At 31.6% G+C, this 25,815-nt stretch overlaps 3 long non-coding RNA genes across 5 annotated transcripts; 2 read left to right on the top strand and 1 right to left on the bottom strand.

Moving 5' to 3' along the window:
- The first annotated feature begins 340 nt into the window (after positions 1 to 340).
- Positions 341 to 3,746, top strand: LOC106378243. The gene is made up of 6 exons (XR_007334553.1): positions 341 to 1,501; positions 1,603 to 1,715; positions 2,023 to 2,260; positions 2,641 to 2,801; positions 2,891 to 3,068; positions 3,206 to 3,746. It is a non-coding gene; the product is annotated as an uncharacterized LOC106378243 (long non-coding RNA).
- A 6,360-nt stretch (positions 3,747 to 10,106) lies between these two features.
- LOC125602018 lies at positions 10,107 to 15,999 on the bottom strand. Of its 3 annotated transcripts, XR_007334551.1 has the most exons (5): positions 13,995 to 15,999; positions 13,769 to 13,924; positions 12,028 to 12,135; positions 11,835 to 11,945; positions 10,107 to 11,743 (listed from the first exon to the last, which is right to left on the bottom strand). It is a non-coding gene; the product is annotated as an uncharacterized LOC125602018 (long non-coding RNA). The 3 variants fall into 3 exon arrangements; XR_007334552.1 differs by having other exon boundaries at positions 10,107 to 11,391; positions 13,769 to 15,999; XR_007334550.1 differs by having other exon boundaries at positions 13,769 to 15,997.
- Positions 16,000 to 20,704: 4,705 nt separating this feature from the next.
- LOC125602017 lies at positions 20,705 to 21,946 on the top strand. Its single transcript, XR_007334549.1, has 3 exons — positions 20,705 to 21,189; positions 21,270 to 21,516; positions 21,607 to 21,946. It is a non-coding gene; the product is annotated as an uncharacterized LOC125602017 (long non-coding RNA).
- Positions 21,947 to 25,815: the final 3,869 nt, after the last annotated feature.

Below are 25,815 nucleotides of genomic sequence, written 5' to 3'. Positions count from 1 at the left end.
CGTGCTCATCAAACAGTTTTGCTTATTCAATATCTATTACCGTGTGTGAATCTACAATGTCTTAAAACATAGATTTTGATATCCTAATTCCAACTCAAGTTAAGCTTTCTTTCTTTAAGTTCAACTACCTGTTTTTCTGCATCATCAACTTTAATCTTTTGCTTCTGCTCCAAATATTAAATCTTAGATTTTGATTGTTTGAGTTACGTTTCTGCAACTCAGTCACATCTTTTGTTGATACATTTCTTATATTTTGTGTCTTTTCTTCAAGTTGTAGGTCTTCTCTCTGCAGCTCAAACACCAGTTTCATTTTTTTTTTTTTACTTGTTTCATATTTTACCTTTTGTCTTTTCTCTAAACCTTAGTCTAGCATTTGTTTATTTGAAATCCTCCTTTTTCTTCTTTATTGTATTACTAGGATAGGCCCGTCCTACGGGCGGGATATAATTTACTTGTGATCTAGATTTTAATTTTTTGTACGATTCGTGGTTTGTGTTTTAGGTTTGCATTTGTAAGAAATATGTATTAAAATGATTGTTGTCTAATAGAAAATTTTAAGTGACGAAAAATATTATATTCATTTTACTTAAAGTTTGATGTTTGCTTCTTTTTGTAACTTGTTTTTGTTCTTTTATTTGTTGTCAAATATATTTTATGACATTATACTGTTTTAGGTATTGTTTTTCTTTCTTGTTATGTTTTTTTATAATGAGAATACATTTTTATGTCATCTTCGCAAATCTCTAACTAAAATTCATTATTTTTTATTATTCTTTTTAGAGATTATAAAGTTGTATGACACGAATTTCATGATTGAAATGATATATATTTTCTTAAGGTTTCCTCAATTTTTTTATATATAGTAAGTAAATTGAAGTTTGTATTGTTGTTGTTAGGTTTAATACTCCAAATATTGATTATTTTATATTTTGTATACATTGAATGTACTTGTGTTTTTATAAAATATTATTATTCAGTTTTGTATATAATCGGTGGCTTTTTTACTTATTCTATTACCTCTTATATTGTTTTTATTTGTTATACCGAATAATTTATTATTTTATTTTAGAATTTTACTATATATCTAATAACATAAAGTAGAGAGGGACTCTCTTCTCCTGCGCCAGCTCAAGAAATAGAGACAGGATGTTGCGACACGTGTCCAATCAGTGAAACTCAGTGCGTCGTTTAAGTCGTTGTCTATGGGTTCCATTGTTTTGTTGGGCTTTACAGCATGCAGCCCATCACGTGTTTTAGAACATAATGGTAACTAAACGCCCCGTTTTGGATTAGGTGTACGCATAATGGTTTACGCTTATCGCGTCTCCAGATCGAAAGGTGACACCCCTTGCGCAGCTGACGTTCCGTCTCCTTCGTTGCAAGCACTCAAAAACCGATCAATCAATCATCTTTAATCCCCCCCCCATTAATCTATCACCCACGATCTGGATTCAATGTGATATTGTTGATGTGCAAGGCGTTCGAGTCGACTATAAAAAAGGTATGCATGGTTCTCTCGGAGACTACATCTCATTCGTTCTTAACTCATCAAAAAATACAGTGTTATGGCTAACGTTTTGGTTTTCCTCTCCGATCTCCAAGCCGGTGGCTCCTCTTCCACCGTCGAAGTGTGCTTGCTCCGCTTCTGGGAGGCCAGAAACGTCCGCCGTGGTGGAGAACTCATGGGCGTCGACATGCTCTTGCTTCACTCTCAGGTTATGTTTTACATCCGCCGTTTGTTTTAGTTTTTCCGATTGAATGTTGTACACGTACCTGCCGTCTTGAATCCACATTAAATCCACGCCGATCATTTTTTTGTTTTTAATGTTGATGTAAGATGATTTTGATTCTGTATACTGATTTAGATGATTTTGGTTTCGTTTATAGATTTTGTTTTTGTTTGTTAGTGTAAGATTAGTTTGGTTTCATTTATTGATTAAAAATGGTTGAATCTTGATACTGTGTCGAGTTAAGCTTGCTGATGAGGCTGACAAAGCTGTTCTGTTACTATGTCTTTTATAGGCTGGAGGTGTTGGCAAGACATACATATTCCAGCTCAGCGTGACCAGTTTCATTACACTGCAGAGCGTCAGACCTTCACAGTCTTACGCATCTTCAACGAGTCCCTGATATGTTAGTTTGTAACTCACTTGATATTCTGTCAAAATAACAATGTGTGTCTTGGTGTTATCAGGGAGACAACGGTGGTCTTGGAGATGATATGAACACTGGAAGCTCAACTTAAGTTGAATCTAAAACTGTAAGTCCTTTTTTTGGAGCAATGCTTTTTATTACATTTTGTAGACACTGTTGGTGCTATTGGACAAAATTGAAACTGTCAAAGGTTCAAGCAATTAAATGCTATTCAGAGAAATACATGTTTCACTTCCCATTTACTTTTGAAGCTTCATTGAGAACATATTGTCAGAGTGCTTTTATGTTCTTAAACTCATATTCAAAGTGTTTTTAAGCCATGTTAGAAGTGTTCTTAAGCTTATGTTCATAGTCTTCTTTTTATGTTATTAAACTCATGTTCATCATGTTCTTAAACTAAACATTATGAAATTGTTATATTCAGATCTTAATTAACCATTTTCTGAAAGATTTAGTAAAAAACTGTTTGTGATTTTGTTCATTTAGCTTCCGAGGCTGCTGCAACGGATCTAGATCAGCTGCAGTCAACGTGTTCATCCTACGTTATCATATCGTCTGGGTTTTTGAGCATTCCTTACTGCAGATTCATCACCGTCAAAGCCGTTTTTACCAATTTTGCAGCGAGGCGACTTTACCAGAATGGATTTGTACGGGGAAAAAATCTTAACTTCTGTTTTCTTTTTTTCCTCCCTCTGGTTTATCTGTTTTTTTTTACAGCCGTCTTATTGTGGTAAAGGGCTTGGCGGAAGTTGTGTGTATGATGAGCAGTGCTGCATATCAAGCTAAGAAGAGAAGCAACAATGTACAATTAGCGGAAGAGACTGTAGCTCACCGCCAAGCCCATGCTTTGAAGCGTGTATGAATTGGCAATCAGAATACTGCTGGGATCTCTACTGATGATGAAGACTTATGAGGTAATATTTTTGCAATCCTTTTTTCTTTGGTTTTCTGACTGTTCCTTGAAGCAAGAAATGTCTCTTTGGACAAGTGAATTTTGTTCTGACTGGGTTCATGCTAATAGAATAACCTGATTGTATAAATGATGGACCAGATTGAAGCTTTTAGTCAGGACAGAAAGAGATGGAGGATACTTTAATGCTGATGGGAACTTTGTAGAATATGTTAGAGACAAGGAAGTCAAGGTGCAGATCAAACATTGGTTTAATGTTTGAGGAAAATGATCAAGGTCAAACGTTGGTTTAACGTTCTAGGAACGTGAGCAAGATCAAATGCAAAATTTGAAAAAGAGTCAGCAATTGCAAGTATGGTAAAGGGCACACAGCTTCAAGACGTCATCAGTTAATGTATATACAAATATACAATAGTTAGAAGGTCATTTGTATTGTTATCCATTGGTCGCTTACAATGACGTTGTGAGTCAAAAACGCATAGGACATGCCAACATTTGAATAAAAAGGGATATGCTGAGAGTATTAGAAAGTTGAGTGCTTTATAAACTAGGGATTAACCCGGGCTACGCCCGGGATTTTTATATTTTTCTAATTTAAGTTGTTAAATTATTTATATTTAGGTTATGATATATATTTATATAAATGTTAAGATGTATGTCATAATTAAAATTTATTTTTAAATTTTAACACGTTAAATTAACATATTTTTTACTATTTAAATATTTTTTGTAATTTTATTGGCTATCTAGTTATCATATTTAGGAAAACTATCTGTTGAGTGTTGGAATAAATGTTTTAGATATTTAATTAAACTGCAGAGTATTTTCGGATCGACCACATGATTAACAATCGATCAATCCGTAAAAAAGATGGTCGATCTTCTTGGCGAGGTAATTACAATTTTAGCAAAAATATCTTTGATTTTCAAATTTAAGTATATAACTATTCTTTTGAATATTATTTTTTTATTGTATTTTTTGATTAAATTATTGTATTATAATGTTTATGTAAATATTTTTTGTGATGTTTGAATTTGTGTTGTTCGTATACTTAACCTAGATGATATTGATGTTTAACCATTTGTTTTTTTATTTATTTTTTTTAATCAGAAATTGTTTTTATTTAAAAAATTATTCATATATAATATAATAGTTTAAGTTTGGAAGATTAATCTATATATATAAATTATGTATATTTTTAAAAAATAATTTAAGATATTATATATTGAGTAACTGAATTTCTTATCTTGAAAATAAAATATTTATATTTTTGTCTTCATGTTATACTCACCAATCCATCATTGATATTTATAACTCAGTATGTTTTTAAAAAAACTTAGTTTTAAGTAATAAACGAATTTAATAAATTAAATTCATCACCTATAATGTTCTCTAAACTATATTTGAAAACTCTCTAAAATTATATTTTAAGCATAATATTACTATTATTTAATTTTAAGCATAATATATGCAAAACCAACTTAAATTATATTTACAATAGGACTATCCTAAACCGGTTAATAAACCAAAAACAATATTAAACCAACATGAACCAATACCTGATTCGGCGAGGAAAGAAGTGTTTCAGGATAAACGCTTGAATGATTATTAACTGTAATGGTTTGATCATGAAAGAGTTAGTATGAATATTAACAATTGTAAGAATACCTTTGAGTCTATGAAAAGCAATTCAATTCCCATGAATAAGTTTGGCTTTTGGAAGTTGCGGGTTTCCCAACAATGAATCCACCTAACAAAAATTTGTTGTCATAAAAAATCTCATTCAAGGTCATTAAAGGTTTTTGGGACGGCAAAAGTTGATGGTGGAACCATTTTTTTGCTCGAGTGCTTTGAAGTTTTCCTTGATAGAGTGAGGTTGATATTGATGGAATAATGAGTTTTATAGGGACTTTCTTGATGTAAAACTATACATTTTTTTTGTCAAATGTGGTATTTCCATTTTTATATAATTTACTACCATTTTAAGATAGATGTACAATTTAAGATAGATGTTTAAATCTTAATGTACTTTTTCCATTTTTTTAAATGTTTATTTCCATTTCTTATATTTTAATTTACGTAATATCTATATTTTATATTTTAAAATAGATATTTAAATCTTAATGTACTTTTTCCATTTTTTAAATTGTGTATTTACTTATATTATATATTTTACATTTTTAGATAGATGTTTAATGCTTAATGAAGTTTTTCCATTTTTTAAAAAAATTGTGTATTTACTTATTATTATATATATAATTCATATATTATATATTTACATTATTTACTTATTATTTATTTTCCTGTATATGTATTTCCATTTCTTGTACTTTTTATTTACTTAATATTTCTATTTTACATTTTAAGATAGATGTTTAAATCTTAATGTACGTTTTTCATTTTTTTTTTAAATTGTATATTTCCATTTGTTATACTTTCTATTTACTTAATATCTATATTTTTAATTTTAAGATATATTTTTAAATCTTAATGTAATTTTCCATTTTTTAAATTGGGTATTTACTTATATTATATATTTACTTTTTTTTTTATATTGTGTATTTCTATTTCTTATACTTTCTATTTACTAATAATTTTATATTTTAAGATATATTTACATTTTAAGATAGATGTTTAAATACTAATGTACTTTTTCTATTTTTTTAAATTGTGTATTTCCTTTTCTTATACTTTCTATTTGCATAATATCTATATTTTACATTTTATGATAGATGTTTAAATCGTAATATACTTTTTCCATTGTTTTTAAGTTGTGTATTTCTTTTTCTTATACTTTCTATTTACTTAATATCTATATTTTACATTTTAAGATAGATGCTTAATATTTAATGTACTCTTTCCATTTTTTAAAAATTGTGCATTTACTTATTATTGTATATATAATTTGTATATTTATAATATTTAATTATTATTTATTTTTCAATATATTAAGTATTTCTCTTTCTTATACTTTATATTTAGTTAATATCTATATTTTATATTTTAAGATAGATGTTTAAATCTCAATGTATTTTTCCATTTTTAATGTAAAACGGCAATGTTTAATAGAAGAACTTGGACAAATAGTCAAATAGTTATATTTATGTTTTTTTTTAATATAAAATAGAAATTTTACATTATGGAGATAAGCCGTTTTTTTTTAGTGAAAAATGGTAATCTTACATATGTTTAATGTAGTTTTTCCATTTTTTTATGTTGTATGTTTACATTTTATTGCTATTTTTAAATGTAAAATGGTAATCTTACATATGTTTAATGTAGTATTTCCATTTTTTATGTTGTATGTTTACATATTATTTATTATTTTCGAAATTATATACAATGTTTTTTTTTACAAAATAGTAATGTTACATTATGGAGATAAACCGTCTTTTTTTAGTGAAAAATGGTAATCTTACATATGTTTAATGTAGTTTTTCCATTTTTATGTTGTATGTTTACATATTATTTTTTTAAAAAATAAAAATGTAAAATGGTAATATTACATTATGGAATTAAGCCGTCTTTTTTTTAAAATGAAAAATAGTAATTTTACATATGTTCAATGTAGTTTTTCCATTTTTTATGCTCTATGTTTCATATTATTTATAATTTTTAAAAATTAGTAATATTAAAATGTAAAACTATATTTTATGCCACGTGTCATCTTTCGGGAGAATTTTTTTTCGCTGATGTGGACGCTCTATGGAGCCTCAAAAGGTCCTTTTTATTAGTAAGGATGTTTAAATCGTAATATACTTTTTCCATTGCTTTTAAGTTGTGTATTTCTTTTTCTTATACTTTCTATTTACTTAATATCTATATTTTACATTTTAAGATAGATGTTTAATATTTAATGTACTCTTTCCATTTTTTAAAAATTGTGCATTTACTTATTATTGTATATATAATTCGTATATTTATAATATTTAATTATTATTTATTTTTCAATATATTGAGTATTTCTCTTTCTTATACTTTATATTTAGTTAATATCTATATTTTATATTTTAAGATAGATGTTTAAATCTCAATGTATTTTTCCATTTTTAATGTAAAACGGCAATGTTTAATAGAAGAACTTGGACAAATAGTCAAATAGTTATATTTATGTTTTTTTAATATAAAATAGAAATTTTACATTATGGAGATAAGCCGTTTTTTAATGAAAAATGGTAATCTTACATATGTTTAATGTAGTTTTTCCATTTTTTTATGTTGTATGTTTATATTTTATTGCTATTTTTAAATGTAAAATGGTAATCTTACATATGTTTAATGTAGTATTTCCATTTTTTATGTTGTATGTTTACATATTATTTATTATTTTCGAAATTATATATAATGTTTTTTTTTACAAAATAGTAATGTTACATTATGGAGATAAACCGTCTTTTTTTAGTGAAAAATGGTAATCTTACATATGTTTAATGTAGTTTTTCCATTTTTATGTTGTATGTTTACATATTATTTTTTTAAAAATAAAATTGTAAAATGGTAATATTACATTATGGAATTAAGCCGTCTTTTTTTTTAAAATGAAAATAGTAATTTTACATATGTTCAATGTAGTTTTTTCCATTTTTTATGCTCTATGTTTCATATTATTTATAATTTTTAAAAATTAGTAATATTAAAATGTAAAACTATATTTTATGCCACGTGTCATCTTTCGGGAGAATTTTTTTCGCTGATGTGGACGCTCTATGGAGCCTCAAAAGGTCCCTTTTATTAGTAAGGATATGATATCTTTTATCTCTTAGTTGATTATTTATTGATGTGAGTTATAAATTCATGGTTGTCCTCGATTGTTTAATGTTACTCTATAAGATTTTTACTTAATATTTCCACAAATATTAATTTGATAATTTGACAAAATATTTTAGAAAATCGATGTAAAAACAATAGATATATATAGATGTGAAGAATATTGGTCAGTTTGGACAATAGATATAATCATTTTCATCCATATAGGTGACCACTATTAGTTTTGTTTTACTTTCTCAGATTAGTATTGACATGTTCTCTTTTACTGGTACATTTAAAAGGTAAAAAAGTAGATTTCATTCATCTATATTTTTAATCTCTATTCAATAGAAATCTTGGTTCAAACCCTACGTTACCGGGTAAAAATCTCAGCATCTTAACAATTTATACCCAAATAAAATATCAACATGCTTTACTAACGACCAAGTAAACAATAGATTTTTTCAAAAAATATAACTAACGTTTTAATAATAATTAGAAATAAAAAGAACTTTAAATTAAATACAATTCTATAAAACTGATAAATAATAAAAAACATACAACTAAATCTCATCAAACCTATATAATATGTTACATGCTGAAACCTCATAATATAGATACAACTATAAAAAACAAACATTATAAATATTTCTATACCCAATCATTCTTAAAATCCATAAACGTTATTAAAAACATCTCCTACAACTGCTAACATAAAACACACAATACCAAACACGTGCTAAAAGATTCAAAAAGCCATGATTAGCTTTTAGGTTTTGATTGATCTATATATTATTATAAAGTAGACATTGTCTCTCTTCTTAGGATGACACGTAATCAAATAGTTAACTCAGAGTGCGACACGTGTCCTCCATCTTTTGAAAAACCTTCATTTATAGTTTGGCTGATCCGTTTTGCATATATTGGGCTGGCAAAAAAAAAATGTTGACCCTTTAGAGCTTGCCCCGTTAATCGACACTATCTTTCTCACGAGTCATCGCCTCTTTTTTTTAGGGTTCATTGTTTCCTTGAAGCTCTCCTTAGGTTCGCCAATAATGGATGTTCTGAGAGGTTGTGCCAGACAAGCATTTTCCACGCCATTAACAAGTTCTTAAATCTTTGACCCACTATATCTAATTAAGTGATCCTTATCTCTCTCCTAGACTGTAGAACTCCACCTATATAGGTAAGTAATCATCGCTAGATCATCATCCTCACAGTTTTTCATAGCAATACAAATTCGAAACAAAATCCGGCATATAATCTCAAAAGTTTCAAACTTTTGTATGCAAATCTTTATTTAAACTCTTACGGAGTCCGTTTTCGATTATTCTGCCGTATGGAGTTTGTTATCCCATTAATTGTAGACATCAAGAGTCTTGACTCAAGACTATAAGAATCCATTTGGCAGAAAAGCTGGTTTGTATTTTTGTATTTTTTCATATTTCGTAGTAATATATTGTAAATGTTAATCTCACGTCTCTTGATCTTTGGGTTTGACATGTTTCAGATTTACGGTCTCTGCAGAGCTTCATTTACTGGCATGGATATTGGACAAGATGAATAAAATGAGACATACAGATATGCCAAGACGGAACAGAGACAACAAAACATAATGTCGAGCTGTTCAATTCTACTCCACTTCCACCTTCAACACCAACGCTGTTAAGGTCAAAATAATCTTAAAGCAAATAATCTATGGTATCGTCATATAGGCTTCTCTTGATTTGCTCAATGTTTCTTATGCATATAATTGTTGGCTCAACTTCCGATCGCATCCAACAACATGATGCTTCCTCAACATAACCATTAGTTTATATGATTATGCCGTTGTCAAAGTCTAACAAGTGATGGCTATGATGCTTCGGGTAGAGAAGGCAGTGATCAGAAAGTGATGGCTATGATGCTTCTGGTAGAGAAGGCAGTGATCAGATTCCTTCTATAAACATCCCACATCAAGACGAGAAGTATAATTATAATCAGTAGATTTTAGCTCTCAAGGGTTGATCATCCTTGAGCATTTTTTGATATATGGCTGGTAACGTTCAAATGCATTAATAAAGAAAAGTCAACAATCTCAGACAAAAGATTGATGGGCTCTTAGAGCATGATTAACCACAAATCCCATTAGAGTTGCTTAATGATTATTTTAATATATAATTGTTGATAAGCACTTTAGATAAGAAACCCCCAAATTTTGTGCCTCAATGCTAGTTGCTTACCTAAAGGTTCTTAAAAAATTACTTTGGGTTAAAATTGCACAATTGAAAGATTAGGAGTCAGTTAGAGAGGTCTGTTCTGCAAATCTGATAGTTTTGGGATCAAAAAATAATTATCCAAAGACAAAGGACCAGACTTGAAAATAAGCCAAGAATGGCCATTGGAGCTCACAAGCTTTCTCTCCCGGATCTGGAGCACGATGGTGGAGGATCCGGCGACGGAAAAACTTGATTCCATGGCGGAGGAGAGCTGAGACGGGTTACCTGGATCGAAGGATAGGAGACGAGCTGCAGAGGGCCGACGAAATGAACATCTTCATGACATCTCTGTAGCAGCGGAACATGTCTGAGAAGGAGTTCTTGACCTTGGGCTGGATTTTGTACCGATCGAACCAGGCGATCGAGCCAATTCGACGAAGACGAGAGAGAGAGGATCGAGCCAATTCGACCAAGATCCAACACGTGTCCCACAAGCACCCGGTTCTTCTACCTCCTCTTTAAGCACCGCTTTTTTATATTAATCCCATTTTTTTAAAAAAAAAATATTTATTAAGCTAAGCATTCCCCTTAAGCACCCTGGTTGAAGATGGTCTTAGAGTTTTGGAAGGAGATCTTAAGATAAGCATCAGTGGAAAAATAAACAAAAAAATTGAAGTTTTTTATGCATTGTCAATGAAAAAATAATGTAATTGTTTTTTTTTATTTTCACAAAGAATAACCCATTATAGTTTAACATTATATGATGAAATTTAGTTAACCACAATGAAATCAAGGTTGAATATCACAACATCAAACAATTTTAACCCTAAAAGCTGATTAACAGAGAAATCAAATAAATAATGATTTAAAAATAATATATAGTAAATTTTTTAATATTACATATAATTAAAATAGGTAATGTTTCATAGTGCTTTGTGATTTTTTTTTTAAATCTATGTATCTTATTGGTATAGTTAAATTAAAATAAACATTGAGAGAAGTTAAATAATTATATTTTTCAAATTTAATATAATTAGACAAGTTTATAATATCTAAAATAATTTTAAAATACATAGAAAATTTAAAACATTTATGGTATTTTTAGTTAAAAATAAATTTAAATTTAAAATAATTTATATTATTATATATTTAATCGCCCGCCCGTGGGGCGGGTTTACCCTAGTTTATTATGAAACAGAAAAAACATAATATGATATATGTATTAGTTAAAAATGTATCGTGTGCTATAATTTTATAAAGAGAATCACAAAAAGTTTACTGCTGAAGTTGAGTATATGAGAAGCAAGCAATGCTCACATCTTCGCCACTTCAATGACGTCTTCTTTGCTTGACATCTCAGATAATTTTAATTTCTCAATTTCCCTGCAAGAAATCTTGATACATCAGAATAGTTGTGTGCATATATAACACATTAGTTTGAACGGGTCAAAAATCGCCAAAAGATATGCAATAAAAGAAACATTTTTTTTTGTAAAGCTCTAACTCCATTCATTTAGTGAATCAAATACATCAAATCCCATTATCTGTTGAAGCTAAACTGATCCTTCGTGTTTTCTGAATTTACTTGTCTAGACTACGTAGCTACACATCTACTGCAATATCACTATAAAGCACACTACGATTATACCAAAGGCATTCAGACAATAGTTTTCTTTGACTTTAGATTGTGAATCCTCTTGCCTTGCATTTCGTAAGTTCCGAGTATTTTACAAATCTGTATTTTTTGTAAGAAGGTGAAGTAAATCAGCTTTAACAAAACTATACTTAGACAGGTTCGAGAAAGGGAATGAATAAGTAAGTGTAACCTGATCCAAGTCGCAGAAAATGAGTTCGAGATTGATGAAATCAAGGTCAGACGTGGGATTTATTTTGCCACCGACATGATAAATATCGTTGTCCTCAAAGCAGCACACCACCTGATGAGAAAGCAAATCAGTTACTACACAATCTTCCAAGAAGGAACTTGAGCAATCAGTGAGGGAGAGAAAAAGGTGAAACCTGGAGAATGGAATCGACTTCTCTACCACCTCCTCACAATTGAATGGTACTCGGCATTAGGTATTCCATAATTCTCATAGTCTATAACCATCAGATGCATCTAACAATCTGTGATTTGCCATAACCTGATGTGAGTTTTGTTGTGAAGAATTACGTTAAGCGTCAATTGTTCTTTACTGCTTTTTATAAAGAAAGAATGATTAAAGTACGCCCTGTTCGCTTGCTCACTCAGGTGATCTATCATGGTGAAGATGCGAATTGATGTTTGTTTTGTGCATTATAATGCTACATCCAGATGGATCACCCAGCTGAATTTTTAAAAACTCATCTCAAATTCTCACCCAAATGAAGATGAGTCTTGCTGGTGCATATGCAGATGCATCTAGTTCAGTCCAAAATGATAAATGACAAAAATGATCTTTTAAAATCAAAATATTATTTTCAAATCGTAAATTATATTTTTTGCATATACATTTTTTCGCTATAACCAAAAAATGCAATTTTTCGCAAAAACGGAAAAACACACTTTCCCGCCAAAACCGCATGATGCATTTTTCCGCCAAAAAAATCATAAAACACAAATTTTTATAAATACACATTTTTCGGCTAAACAAGTAAAATCGCACTTTTCGACCAAAACCACAAAAAACGTATTTTCCCGTCAAAACAAAAAAAATGCATTTTCCCGCCAAAACTCAAAAAACGCATATTTCCGCCAAAACTCCAAAAAACATTTTCTGGCCAAAACCGCAAAAAGCATTTTCTCGCCAAAACCGGAAAACACAATTTGTCTGCCAAAACCGGAAAACACAATTTGTCCGCCAAAACCGGAAAACGAAATTTTTCCGCCAAAACTGGAAAACAGAATTTTTCCGCCAAAACTGAAAACACAATTTTACCGCGAAAACTGACAAAACGTATTTTCCCGCTAAAACCGGAAAAAAAAACGCATTTTTCCGCTAAAACTGGAAAAACGCATTTTCTCAAAACCGGAAAAAATGCATTTTCCCGCCAAAACCGGAAAAACGCATTTCCCGCTAAAAATGGAAAACACATTTTCCCGCCAAACCCGGAAAATGCATTTTCCCGCCAAAACCGAAAAAACGTATTTTCCCACCAAAACCGAAAAATGTATTTTCCCACCAAAACCGGAAAAATGTATTTTCCCGCCAAAACTGCAAAAATGATTTTCCTACCAAAATCGCGAAAAAAAAACTTTTTCCGCCAAAATCGCGAAAAAAACTTTTCCCGTAAAAAAAAACATTTTTCCCGCCAAAATTTCAAAACACACTTTTTCGTCCAAACCGCAAAAACTTATTTTTCCGCCAAACCCATAAAACATATGTTTTCGCCAAAACCATAAAAATGCACTTTTCGTGGAAACACACATATTTCCTCAAAAACTGCAAAAATATTTTTGGCCAAAACCGTAAAATGCTATTTGTCCGCCGAAACGTAAAAAAATTATTTTAGTCATTTTATTAACAAGTCTACCTGGACGCAGATGGAAGTTAAAAAATGAAAAACAAACGAACATAGTTGCATTCAGATGATTCATCTGGATGCATGGACGAAATGATGAAACGAACAACAACCAGATGGAGCATCTGGATAAGACATCTAGATGGACTATCTGGATGCATCTTCCAAATGTACAAACGAACATGGCTTATATCACTTGAGCAGTTGGGTAACTTTTTAAGAAGATAAAAGAAGAGTATATCCATTAAGACATTCTTACGTTTAGTCTTCTAGCAGATTAAATGTCTGATAAAGCTTCTTGCTTGCACTTCTTCATATTTCCAAAATCACCAACCGGAGTTGCAGAACCTTTTATTTTCTTTTTTTTTGTTGCAAAGAAAATAATAAGAATGTATTCTTGTCCACGCTCAGTTGCCTTTCACAGAATGGTATTAGTTAATAGGAACAAATGAAAGCAGTAAAATTAATCAACACAGAGTTCTAACCTGTTCGTCAATAAACAGGAGCTATAAACCAATTAAAATGCCCCTTCGTCGTGTTCCTCGCTTCCCAAAAAAATCCAAACAAATCAATTAGCCAGAATCGAAGCTCCGCTCGTCCCAAATCGAGATCGACATCATTCAAGAACGTCTCCGTTGGTGTCTTTCCAGTTGATCTTAACGTTTGATTGGAAATGGATAGGTGGTCAGAAGAAGCACAAACGTCACCGTGTCGCCGTCGCACGATTAAGAGATACGAGCACCAATTCATCGTCTCTGCGTTATTAGGGTTACAGAAGAACTCTACTTCACGGACCAAACCACGACATCAGTCCAAACACGCGATTATACCAAATGAAAATCGAAACCCACACCAGAATTAATGAAACGTTGAGTTTTACATCCAGGACACGTGTCACAACGTCAAGAAACAGACTTTGTAACATGGAGTCCTATGTGGCACCCTCAGGAGTGAGTAAAACACTACTTTATATATAAAAAATGTTGAAGGGGACGTGAACATTTCTTTTATTTATTTATGCTAATAAAATGGTTGATAATGTGTGTTGATATCCTATTTGTTTAAAAACGTTCTCAGTTATTGTTTTTTTTTTCCGTAGCGGTGGATTAAAAAGGAAGATGATATGTGGAGTATGAGTGAATATGTTAAAATATACTAGGTGACCGGTCCGCACCCAGAACATGACCGGCCCGCATTCTGTGTTCCCTCTCGGTCCGCACCTCACGAGAGGGAACACAATAACGTCAGTATGAAGAGGCAGATATTGTGTGTATGTATAATTGCAACGTCACAAAATATTTTGTGTGTTTACGAAGATACTTTCATTCAAAAAATAGAATAAAGAGTGTATAGTTTTAGAAGTAACAGATTTTATATTATCATTAATTAGAATTGTATTGTATATGTGTCGTAATTCTTTATTTTAGGTGAATAATATTATTTTTCCATAAGTAATAAACAAACATTTATGTAGATATATTAAAAGAAAATATAATAAAAATCAAAATATTATCCATAAATAATATAAATTATGAAGTATATTTCTCGATAAAGAAAGCAAATTCAATTAGAAACCTACAAAAAATTATATCTACCAAACTCTTCTGTCTGCATGCAGATGAAGCAAACATCAATAAGTTAAACAATTCTTCCATATTTGGAAAAAAAAAAAATATATATATATATATATATATAACAATGACAAATTAAATGGTAGAGTATGTAAACACCTGTTTTCTACCAGCATGAGTTAGAACACCGCCGTATTTAAGAATCATAAGGGCCTCTACAGGTCTTTCTTCTTCGCCTTCACCATCCCACTTCAGCGGCTTCAGTTGAACCTTCCTGTATATCCCTGAGAAATGTCCTCCCTGCGCCATTCCAAAAGGTTCTCTACTGTGAGAAAATGACCTCATGAATTAAATAAAAAATGCATAATGCTAGCTTACTTATAAAATAGTATATTCAACAAAAAAAATGATATAAGATAGTATTACTAAATGATACTATGTAATACTTTCTCCGGACTATATTCAACAAAAAAAGAGAAAGTACTAAAAAACCTCTTCAAGAACTGCTTTAACTTGGCGAAGCTTCTCAGCATGTTCAAGGTCTCCTGGATCACTATCACTCTCATGACCTGGTCTACATATAAAAAAAGGAAGACCATATTGTCGTTACCAGTATTCAACACATGAAAAAAATAGACCAGACATGATTTTTGGAGACAAGACACAAAGAGTTGAGTTCAGGATTCTAAAGATGAGGAACCTTTGCGTCTAAACACATTTTTCTTGACACACAAGCAGGATCGTCGTAATACCTTAATAGTATGAGATGAGAGATTTGTGAATAATACTTTGAAGAATGAAAAGAGAATGTTTGTATTTTAAGACTTTGGGTGTCTCATATATATATACAGTCGATTTATTTTTCATATTAATGACGCACAATATTTTGCACAATAAATAATGAAATCGTTTAAAGAAAGATATTAAATGTGTATTGTCAAAAAATGATTTGAATATGATATGATTTTAACTTGCGCAAGTAATCATATTAAAAAAGTAAGTTATTAAAAACAAACAACCTAATTAGAAATATTAAAATATTTTGTAAGCAATGTAATAAATATGATATCAACATGCGCAAGTTTATCGTTTGAATAATAAGGAAAGTTTTTAATATTTGTCTAAATTCTAAATCTTGCCCAAGGGTAAACTAAATCGATAAAATTTAATGATTTCAACTTGCGAAAGTAATCCATATTGTGAATAAGTGATTTGCATATTTAATGATTTCAACTTGCGCAAGTAATCCATATTAGAAAGGTAAGTTATTAAAAACAAATTGTGTCAATAAGTTATTTGCATATTTAATGATTTCAACTTGCGCAAGTAATTCATATTAGAAAGGTAAGTTATTAAAAACAAACAACCTAATTAGCAGGGGTGGGCACTTTACCCGATATCCAAAGTGGCACCCGAACCCGATCCGAAAAACCCGAACTGAAATCCGAATCGAAGTAGCAAAATACCCGAACCCGAACGGATAATACCCGAACCCGAATGGATATCCGAAGATAACCGAACATATGTATAATTAACCTTATATTTCTAATTTACATCTCTCATTTTATATAAAATATTTATATTGATATTATACTTACTTTAAGTTCATATGATATACATACAATTAGGGAAAAAATGATTTGCTACTCACTTAAAATGCATGTCAAGTTTTTTATTTCAAAAATTAACAAAAAATTACATCCAAAATTTAAAAAAAATAACTAAATTAATGCCTTTTTAGTTTTAAAATGTTATGTCCAAATCTATTAACCATTCAATCTATTAAAAATAAAAAATTAGTTAACTGAAAGTTATATTTTTAAATATAAGAAACTTGAGAAATGAAAATTTTAATTTTTTTTTTTCAAAATCTAAATATCCGAACCCAATCCAAAATAACCGAATCCGAACTAAAATACCCGAACCCGACCCGAAGTACAGAAATACCCGAACGGGTTCTACACCTCTATACCAAAATACCCGAAAATCCGAAATACTCGACCCAAACCCGAACGGGTACCCAAGGCTAAACTAAATCGATAATTATTATTGTCTAGCTATATATGGGCTTAACGAAATCGACAATAGTTTTGGGCTTGTCTACAGCGATTGATTAAAATAAATAAAAAATAAAATTCAAAAAAATCGACCAATAGAATTATAACAATTTTTTTTGAGAAGCTCTATATTAATGTCATGTCAGCAGAAATTACTAAATTGACTTCTCTTTTAATGTATAGGAGGCTTTATAAAATTTTACGGCTGACAAAAAAAAGCTGACAATTTTTTTACTTTTCAAAATATTAACATTTTGGTGTGGTGGAAAAAGAGAATCCGTGAGATTTTTTATTAATTCTGATAATGGAAATAGAGATACGACAACATTAGGTTACATCAGTTGCTTACAGAATAAAAATGAATTCTGTCATTTGGCTATAATCATAGCACGTGTGACACCGATTATCTATACTGTATCGGTAATATTCCTCATGGTATTTTTTTGTGAATCACATCAATTTCTTGTAAGCTTCACCGATATAATTAACCTCGCCAGTCCTCTTTTGAATAACTTTAAAGGGAAGAATCCGAGAGTACAACCCTCACAAGGGACACACTCGGAGTAGAGCAGGTCTGAGAACATAATGCTATCTACTCAGACTAAAGCAAAAACGACGATAAAATAGAAAATTAAATGAAACTAACCACCAGAAGGTGGCATTACAGGACATCTCCTAGCACAATTAGAAGACAGATGTTATTACGCTTCTTGCAAGACCTCTTGGAGAAATGTATAGTTACAGAGTACTGTCTATTGGGGAACCTCTATTACCAGAGATGGCTTAGGGAACAAACTTTTCCCCGATACAAAGTCTTCTACTCGTAAATTTGCACTCATCAATATAAGTGTAAGCGGCAAGATGATTTTGTTTTCTGATGCTATTGTGCTTCCAGATTGTAGAAACTTCGTTGATCCTTGTAGAGTTTTTTTTTTTTTTTTTTTTTGCAACTGATCCTTGTAGAGTTTTTTTTTTGATAAAAAACTGATCCTTGTAGAGTTCCTCTCTGATTTTGATGGCTCGAGTGAGCATCCCAATTAGAATGTATGTCTGTTTTCAAGATTCTTTCATGAGCTTCATCAAGAATGATCACAGAGTAAAGCCTCAGTGAGAGATCATTCTGCAACAAAAAGAAACTTCATACAAAATACCCGATCTTACATACATTTGAGATGAAAAAAAAAAAAGAAACTACAAAATCCCATCGGTCATAAAACTTGATAGATGAATTCTAGCCAAGTTTTTTACCGTACTTAACTTGGAAACCAACTTCTTGACCGAGACGAACACCAAGCTCATGAGCCACCCTCTTGGCAGTGGCGAGGACAGCCACACGACGTGGCTGTGTAATACCGATAACCACACTTCAAGAACTGAATTGTTTTGAGCCAAAACCCGCTTCATAAAGGAATTAAACTGAAAGATTCATAAACAGGATTAGATTAAGCATTGAAAACAAAACACTCAGACATGAGCAAAACCAGACCTGAGGAACTTGAGTGGTTTTACCACAACCGGTCGGTGGGATGATAATTGATAGTCTCCATGATCTCCTGCTCCATCATAATTATAGGAAGATCCTTCCACGTCTGTTCAACTTCAGCTGGTCTTGAAACATGAACTACAAACACAGGTCCTTGTACAATTAAATCTTCACTCTCATCATACTTTTCGTTATCAAAACCCATTAAAAACCAAACACACATCATAGCCGATTTTTTTTATAAAAAAAATGACAAACCATTCTTTATAAGCCTTCTTCATCATCACGAAAATTGTCTGTAGATTCATATACTTCGTATCATCTTCTTCACAGACCTCTTAAGCAGAGGTCATCATCACTTTGGAATCGAGTTCATGGGGATGAATAAGTTGGTCAGAATCAGATTGAAGAGACGGGATATGGATTTCAGGTGTGGTAAACAAAGGAGGAGACACATGCAGAGTAGTTGGAGGCGCAGTGGCATCAAGACAGGTCCTAGACAGCGTGAGAAGCAGCACTCGAGAGGAGTCCATGAGACTTTAACGGAGAAATTCATTAATGAGGATGCCCGGTAGGAGAAACAGATTTGAGTTTTGATATTGAAGAACGAAGAGGGGAGACGAACTCGGACGTCCGATGAACTCCATTGCCATTTCTTTGCGTAGTCACTAATTAGGGTTAGAGACGTTTCATATACTCATGCCCCATTCTGTCTGACGGTCGGTCTGTTAATTTTCCAAAGGCTCGAAATCATTGTTTACTGACCCTTCAATCACCACTCGACTTTTTTCCAAGTCAACTTTGGTGATATAGATAACCAAATCAATTCTCTTAAGCCTTTTTCATATATCACAATTGAGGATGTTACATTTTTATGACACTGATCGATTATTAGAGAACTAAAGAATAGCAATTACAGAGTTACAGTTCATGCTTTGTCTCCATATAGCTTTTGTCTTTTAATGTATCTCTCTAGGTTTCTTTCCTTAATTGTTTGTAAAGCGTGCGATACTTTGTGCCTATTTTATAGTATATTTTTGTTTTTCTTCTCTTCTTGATGTTTCGCTTTGCAGGTGAACATATTCACGGTGTCTCAACTCTCAAGCACGTACAATCATGGTTTGATCGTCCGAGAGACACGAACATAGTCTAGATACGGTTTCTCACGGCACGAACATAGTCTAGATACGGTTTCTCAGCCGTGAGTGATTTCCTGTGGTATATAATCAAAAAAATCATTTTCATTAGTCTCTTTGCGTTGTCTCTTTTTCTTGTAACGTTTTTAATTTTTTTTTCTTTTGGGGAGATTATATATTACTGGATTGATAACGGGACACTTTGGTGTAAATTCATATTGTGTAAACAAATAGAACATACGTCCTGTCATTGATTTCATTGTTAGAGATCGTGATGTTTTATTTGTCTTTTTACACTTATGATATCACTTAAGTCTTGATCAAAAAAAAAAAAAAAAAAGAATATCACTTAAGTCATTCCTAATCAATCTTGCAATAGACAATTTCCCCTCTCGTATTTTCATGGTTCTCTAAAATAGTTTCCTTGTTTATTTGCTTGCTTGTTTGTGTTTTGCAGGTTTGCTCCATAAATCTTTCCTCACTCTCCTAAAATATCAACACTCTGAATTCTGATCAAGCTTGACCCTTTGGTGTCTGTACAGCTGATCCCAAGGAAGATGGTGAAGACAGCCAAAGAAAGCAACTTCTTCTTAAGTATATGAGAGAATATGCAAGAAGTCTTCATAGAAATGGGATAAAAGCCCAATTGTAAGTAGTAAACTTGTGATTGTATATTGATTGACAAAAGAACATTCAGGAATCAGAATCATATTCATTGTTGCTTCAGTTCTAAAAGTGTGTGTGTATATATATGTATATATATATATATATAAATATACTTCTTCTGAAACAGCATGGTCTAGGAGTTTCAAAGTCTACTCCGATAAAACAGAAGAATGATCCAGCTTGTGTAATGTAAGGTCACATCTCTTGTGGCAGAGTAGTTCATTTTTTTCGGTATCTAATTATATAAAAAGATGTTGCTTCTCTCCTGTGATGCCACATAGGATTACAGGTCACAAAGTCGTTTATTCAGAAGCTGCCATCTGTCCAGAGAAGCAAACGCACCGTTTCATTTATTTCTCTTATGATGGGCTTTGACCCATTTGTAGACAGAAAATCTTACCTGAAAAAAACGACGCTTCCGTCTACACTTTTTGCCGTCAAAGTTCTTCATCTGTTCATCTACCTGCGAGAAAAAGTTGAGGCGTTACTTTTTGCCGAAACGGAATAAAGCTGAACCCAATCGTCGTCATTAACACACACATTAACCAAAGCTCTCCATTCCTTCCACGATTTATCAATGAATACATCTTCCAATTATAAAAAATGTTCTATAAAAATTCTTCAGTTCAAGCTTCTAATTAATGGTCTCTGATGTTCGACTTCAAACAAGGATCCTACAAGAATATTTAGACACAAAATCTGAAACCGAGGAAGATGAAGAACTGAGACTTACCCAGAATCAAGATCGTTCTTAAAACAAAATCGTAGTAAGCCCTTTTCTCAGATCTTGCAATTGTTCTTCACTGATATTTTTCTCACAGTCGTCTTTAACGTGGCATGTCACTAGAGCGAGATGGAGGGCGACGGAGCAAGCGGAGACGGAGTAAGTGGAGGAGAGAAAGGAAGCAAGTGGCGAAGAGCGACAGAGCAAGGGCGGAGAGCGATGGAACAAGCGGCGTTGAGCTGATGGAGCAAGTGACGGAGAGAGCGAGATGGACAGCCATGGAACAAGCGACGGAGAGTGAGACAAGAGATAGAACAGGCAATCGTTGCAGTTCAATGGTACAAGGGTGGTTGATAGGCTCTCAGACAGGGTGAGTTTATAAGAGCTGGAATTTTTTTTTTGGTGCAGAAAAGGGAATGAAGGATTGTGTTTATGTTGATTTTTTTTTTTACAAAATTAGGTTCATGCTTTCAAAGTTTCTGTACATTAAGGGGTGAAAGTTCATGTGGAGGAGTCTGACATGACTAGATAACTTCTCATGAGGATGTTGCTCAGTTTCGAAGGCCTCCAAACAACAGAGAAAGCTAGAGTATAACACGATGATGCAGAGGTTAGTGTTTCATTTCCTGCATTTTTTCATCTGTCTGCATCATAATCTATGTCTACACGTTAAAAATGTCAACAACAGTGGTGAACGATATGTATCACCTACTTATTACTAATGAGTTGCAATGACATGATTGGTGACTTTGGTAGATATACATTGGGATTTTATTTATAAATTTTGTTCAGTTAATTGATATCGTAGAGCCTTCAGTTTCTATACATAGTTACATACAGATTTGAAAAATTTATGTCTAACAAAACAAACATTCGGTGAGAAAGAAAACATTACCTCGGGTTGAATCACTCATTATTCCATACATATCTAACAAGTAACAAGGCAAACTGTGTCGCCGTGATCTCTTACCTTAAAATATAGCCTCCTTGAAACTATTTACAGTAACTTCACCAAAATTTTTGGTCCTTAGTTACTTTAAACCGTCGAGTATATGGTTGCAGATTTTCTTTACACGGCAAATAAGAGTTTTCCAGATCACACAGGGCAGGCAACAACAAAAGTAAATGCGTGTAAAAGAAAGAACAAGTAATGGATCTATAAAGGTTTTTTTTATAAAACAAATGGATATATTCACATTTGGCTTCTAAAACATTTCATTGCATACTCTAAACATCTTTAGTAAGTTTCTCCACGGTGACAAAAAAAAAAAAGTTTCTCCACACCTAATTTCTCAAGATTCTTTTCCAGAACTGTCACACGTTTAGCTCTAATAGATTATAAAAAAGTTGTACGAATAGTTGCATAAACAAAACATACAAAAAAGTTTTAAACTTCACTGCAACAAAAAACAGAGTTATTGCTTACTGCAATAAAAGATGATAAACTTTGAGCAGGCCTGATCCTAAAGGTCTGATTTGTTTTAAATGGGCATTACATAATACGAATATAAAGATTTAGAAAGGTTTAAAGAAAAAGCTTCAATCAAATGGTAGTTCACATATCGGGATAAGAAACAATAATGGGTAACAACAAATAAATTAATCAGATGACTAATGTTTAAGTAATCCACTATATAAAAAATTAATGGGCAAAGTTTTCAAACAACTATTTTAAATTTTTGTCACACAAAGAGTGTTCAACAAGGAAAATAACCAAAATATATTTTAATAAAGAAGCAAAAACCTCTTCTAGCCATTACTTTATGTATATATATATATATATAAAAGATAATAAAAATAAAAGAAATACATAAATAAAATAAAAATTTATAGTTTCTGACTATATGTTTTTTAATTTGAATTTTTATAGTTTTTTCAATTTTTCTTCCTGAAAGTGAAAATAGGAAAGATTAATAATACAATCTATACTAATTCAAAAAATACACGACCCCACGTTTTTATTTTATAATGAAAATGTTAATTCAAAATAATAATAGAAAAATGAAATATAAAAAAAATACATAATACACATATTTAAAATCAGAAAAATATACACTATTCTTGCAAAATAGTGAAGAATAATAATAAAATCTATACTAATTCAAAAATACATGACACCACATTTTCATTTTATAATGAAAATGTTAATTCAAAATAATAATAGAAAAATGAAATATAAAAAAAGAAGACATAACACACATATATAAAATAAAATAATACATGTCAATTGGAATAATTATTGCATGCCCTAACATTATTTAAAACATAAAAATAATAAACACTATTCTTGCAAAAGCTTAAATAAAAGTCACTGAAACAAAATATACAATTACATAGTTACATACATCACACGTAAACATAAAAACCTTATAATATGAGAGGATGTAGCTTTCCATACACAAACGTACACTTTCCATATTATGTTCTCCGTTTGTTATAGGCACGCAAGGGAAAACGTACACTTTCCATGTCAAGTTAACCACGTATGATTTCACGGTTTCACCTCAAGCCGTCAAAGCTTCACTGTCACCCTTATTATCAATGAATGTGAACGTCTGTTCGACATGGGAGGTGAACCACAAAATCTATTTACTTTTATAACATTATCATGTTAGGCATAATTCACTACAAGAAAACAGCGTAATTCTGACGGACATTCTGACGGAAAATGAGATCCTCGGAATATTCCGACGAATTTCCGAGGAAATTCCGAGGAAACCCAAAATTTGGGGTTCCTCGGAATTTCCTCGGAATATACCGATGAAATACCGAGGAAATCATATTTCCTCGGAATATTCCGAGGAAATACCGAGGAAATCATATTTCCTCGGAATATACCGATGAAATACCGAGGAAATCATATTTTTCGGAATTTCTATTAATTTATATTGTTCCTCGGAATTTCCTCGGAATATTCCGAGGAAATTCCGAGGAACACATGTTTGGGGTTTCAAAACATCAAATTTTTTTGCCCTATATCATTTCTTATACAAATGCAATGCATACCATTGAGGAAACTTTGTATAGATGATCATAAACCATGAAATAACAAAATTTCAAAACGAATTGTAAGTATTCCCTTTACCGTTCATTAAAGTGTATAAGTGTTTCTCTTATGTTGTGGGGATTTCGTTCATACAATCGGAAAAGTGTTATATAAGTGTTTCACTTAAACAAATTTTTGACTTCATAATCAGTCTAAGACACTTAATAAGGGTTATATAAGTGTTATTCAAACCGCAAAACGTTGTTTTCGGTTTAAAAACCCTACTTCCTCGGAAAAGCCTCGGAATATTCCGAGGAAATTCCGAGGAAAAACAAGTGTTCCTCGGAATTTCCTCGGAATATTCCGAGGCTTTTCCGACGATTAAGGGCTTTGCTTTTAGGGTTTCTGTTTCTTCGGAAAAGCCTCGGAATATTCCGAGGAAATTCCGAGGAACACTTGTTTTTCCTCGGAATTTCCTCGGAATATTCCGAGGCTTTCCGAGGAAGTAGGGTTTTTAAACCGAAAACAAAGTTTTGCGGTTTGAATAACACTAATATAACCCCTATTAAGTGTCTTAGACTGATTATGAAGTCAAAATTTGTTTAAGTGAAACACTTATATAACACTTTTCCGATTGTATGAACGAAATCCCCACAACATAAGAGAAACACTTATACACTTTAATGAACGGTAAAGGAAATACTTACAATTCGTTTTGAAATTTTGTTATTTCATGGTTTATGATCATCTATACAAAGATTCCTCAATGGTATGCATTGCATTTGTATAAGAAATGATATAGGGCAAAAAAATTTGATGTTTTGAAACCCCAAACATGTGTTCCTCGGAATTTCCTCGGAATATTCCGAGGAAATTCCGAGGAACAATATAAATTAATAGAAATTCCGAAAAAATATGATTTCCTCGGTATTTCATCGGTATATTCCGAGGAAATATGATTTCCTCGGTATTTCCTCGGAATATTCTGAGGAAATTCCGACGGATATTTAAGTGGCCGTCGGAATTTCCTCGGAATATTTTCATTTAACCGGGCAAACAAGCCGCCAAATATTTCGCGAAAATTGAAATTGAAAATACCGAGGAAATTCCGACGGATAGTTTCCGTCGGACCCTAGGTTTTATAGACACGAAACACTTCTTCTTCCCCCATTTCTCTCTTCTTCCTCCGGCGATCTCTCTCTTTTTCCGGCGATCTCCCCCTTCTCTCGCGACGATCTCTCTGGCGAATCCTCTCTATTCCTACACAAATCATGTAAGGACCCTATCCCACTCTCTTAGGTTCTATTTGTTAGGTTTTTAAGTAGATTTGATGATTTTAGAAGTTTTTTGTTAGATTTTTGTTAGGGTGATTGGTTAGGATTGTGATTTGGTTGTGTAATAGGTTTAGAATTGTGATTTGGTTGGATAATTTGTTGTGTTGTATTGATTTAGAACTTTTTTATAAATTTTTTATTATTTTTGTATTTATAAAATCGATTTTGGATTTTACAAAACGTTTTTTGTATATAAATTCAATTTTTGGATTTATAAAAGATGATTTCATATTTATAAAAATATTTATATTTATTAAAACTAATTTTGTATTTATAAAACATTTTTTTGATTTATAAACACTATTTTATTAGTTTTTGTATTTATAAAAACTATTTTGTATTTATAAAA

This window comes from Brassica napus, unplaced genomic scaffold (assembly GCF_020379485.1).
Source record: "Brassica napus cultivar Da-Ae unplaced genomic scaffold, Da-Ae ScsIHWf_2718;HRSCAF=3482, whole genome shotgun sequence".
Lineage (NCBI taxonomy): Eukaryota > Viridiplantae > Streptophyta > Magnoliopsida > Brassicales > Brassicaceae > Brassica > Brassica napus.
This window is presented reverse-complemented; position numbering and strand designations above follow the sequence as displayed.